General features: G+C 38.3%; 1 pseudogene; it reads right to left on the minus strand.

Annotated features, from left to right (window-relative positions):
• Positions 1–206: 206 nt before the first annotated feature.
• On the minus strand, positions 207–1,604 carry LOC110673584 (pentatricopeptide repeat-containing protein At5g18390, mitochondrial-like; annotated as a pseudogene).
• Positions 1,605–2,964: the final 1,360 nt, after the last annotated feature.

Genomic DNA, 2,964 nt, shown 5'->3' on the forward strand with positions numbered 1-2,964 from the left:
TTGAGCATTTCCAAATGGTGAATAAGAACTAAATGGCATCCAACTGCAAAAGTAGGGAATAATAGACAGGCATCTACCTGTCCAAAATCAGCCAGCTTTCATATTCAGCAGCACTTCTATCATCCTTGAGCTCAATGTTGTACATTTCTACCAAAATCCATCCGTAATGCAGAAATTGTAGTAATTAACTGCTACAATCAAACACTTCAAAGAGACACTTCCAGCTGTTCTATCCTCTTACCCAGATCATGCTTCCCACAATTCTTCAACCCATCAATAACCATATCGTAGCACCTTGAAATTGGCGTCAAATCTAAACCAAATAATTGGCTACTTCTTCATATCTGCCTCCTCGTCCACACATAGTTATCAACATTGTATACACAGGCCTATTTGGAGGGTGCCCTTTCACCTTCATTTCACCAAAGAAACAAATGGCATCGTCAAATTGACCTCTCATGCACATCCCCTTGATTCTTGGCGCATACAAACTAGGAAATGGCCTATGCCCATCCTCAATCGCATTGTACAATAACCGAAAAGCCTCATCAATCCTGCCCACCTTTGAAACAGCAGGAATCAAAATATTTTAAGTGTTTATGTCAGGACAAAGCCCCAACTTGCCCACACTACGATACATATCAACACAAAAATCAACCTCCCCTACTTTACAAACAGCTTCCATCAAAGAATCAAACGTGTTAACATCCGGTACAAAGCCCTCTTTAGTAATCTTGATAACCATTTTCTTGGCAGACTCCAAATACCCTGCATTCAACAACCCTTCAATCACCAAGTCTCTTCTTCTCACAGAAGGATTAAATCCCTTGTTAATCATTTCCTCTAAAAACTGCTGTGCCTCCCTCAACTTCCCACTGGAGCACCACCCATTAACAAGAACCATGTAAGTCCTCTTGTCAGGAACCAAACCCTTCCTAATGATCCTCCTAATCAAAGCATAAGCTCCATGGAACATTCTCACTTCACAAAGAGCAAAAAGCAAGGCATTGTAAACATCAACACATTGTTCACCATTGAAACTACTACACCTACTAAAAATCTCCACGGCCTGATCGATGTGTCCATGTTTCCCATACTCTTTGATGATAGAACACACCGTATCAGTGGAAATACTGAATTGGGGGTATTGCTCTTTCATTTGGGTAATGATTTTCGACATCGAAGCATATCGTTTTGAGCGAGCAAGGGTTTTGACGAGTTCTCCGTATTCGACGGAGGTGGGGGTGTTATAGGTGCGGGCCCATGTGAAGAAGCGTAAAGATTCGGAAGAAGAGTCAGAGCAGGTGCGTAGGACGCGGAAGACGAGCTCAGAGTTCACGGGAAGGTTGAGCCTGTTGAGAGTGCGTTCAGGATAGATGTTGACGGACTATATTGGTTACGTAGTGTATCAAGGCAAAGTAGGCGTCTTTGTTGGCGGAGGGAGTCGAGGAATTTCGGTGGCGGAGGTGTTGGAGGATAGTGGTGGCGATGGTTCTGGGAAGGGTGAGATAGCATGTTCGAAGGCATGTGAAGAGGAGACTTGGCACAAATGCGCATTTTCCAGGGAGTCGAGTGGGGTGCAAGAAGCAGTTACCGCCAAGAAATCAAGTATTGATTATTGCCTAAAGCGACCGAAGAGAAATTTACAAAATACGTCTAAAGCATGAAAACATAGTGCTCTTCATAAACATAAATTTTTAATTATTTTTTAAATTAAAGAGAATGCACATAAGCAAGTTATTTCTAGAGAGAGAAATTCCTCTCCGCTTGGTCCTGCGAGCCTTCCTCCTTCAAGTTTTCTTTTGCCTCGCGACTTCTTCGCTTGACTTGTAGTTTTTTGTTGACTAGAAGAATTTTGATGTACAATTCAACAAAAAGTATTATTATTCAACAAAAAACCAGTCTGTTCTTGTTGATAAAAATTGACTGCAAATATGAATTATCTGTCAAAAGCTTTGAGAAATTTTGATAAAAGCTATCCTTAGTGCAATTCCTTCTTATTCTATGGCAAATTTTCTCTACCCAAAATCCTTTTGTAATCAGCTTAATAGTCTTGTATGTAACTTTTGGTGGGGAAAAAAGGATAATGAGAAAGTTGATTTGGATGAGTTGGTCTAAGGCATGCTGGTCAAAGTTTCCAGGAGGCATGGGGTTTAAGGATTTCAAGAAATTTAATTTGTCTTACTTGGCAAAGCAGAGCTGGAGGCTTGTTACTGATAATGACAACTTGTGGAGCAGAGTCATCAAAGGTTTGTACTTTCCAAATTCCTCTTTTTGGAGTGCTACAAAAGGTTGTCGTAGCTCTTGGATATGGCAAGGTTTGCTAGCTGGTCGGGATGTCCTGGAACCTGGAACCCAAATGAACATAGGGGAAATCTGATTTGGTCAAATCCGTGGGTGCGAGTTTGCATAATTTTAGTTACAAGGCCTGCTAATAGATTGTTTGGGTGGAGGGATTTTGAGCATAAAGTAAAATAAGGTTTTATGAAATTTTTATGTTGTTTGGAATGAAGGTATATAGAATGGGTGGTTTTTTGAGGGTTTTAAAACACTTCAAATCCTTCCATTTTTCATTGGCGAGCTGAGTGAGGTTAAAATTTTTATATTTCTATATTATCCTTTTTTAATTTTTAAAAATATAAAATTATCTTTTTCTTGTTTTTATGTTTTAATTGTTTTATAAAAATGGTATATTTGTAATATTCATATTAACTTTACTTTTCAATGCATTTTCTTCAAACAAAATAATGTTATTAAATATTTATTTACCTTTACTTTTTATCTTCCTGTCAAATATAAAACAAATTATTACCTTACCTTACCATATTTTACCTTATCATACCTTACTTTATTAAATTTTCTTTCAACTATCCAAACAAAGCCTAACTGCTATTAATATTGTTTCTGATCTTACATATCAAGATAGAATGGAATGGAACGTGGGCTTGGTTAGTAGCTTATTTA

The sequence above is a fragment of the Hevea brasiliensis genome, chromosome 5, assembly GCF_030052815.1.
Source record: "Hevea brasiliensis isolate MT/VB/25A 57/8 chromosome 5, ASM3005281v1, whole genome shotgun sequence".
In the NCBI taxonomy this organism is placed as follows: domain Eukaryota; kingdom Viridiplantae; phylum Streptophyta; class Magnoliopsida; order Malpighiales; family Euphorbiaceae; genus Hevea; species Hevea brasiliensis.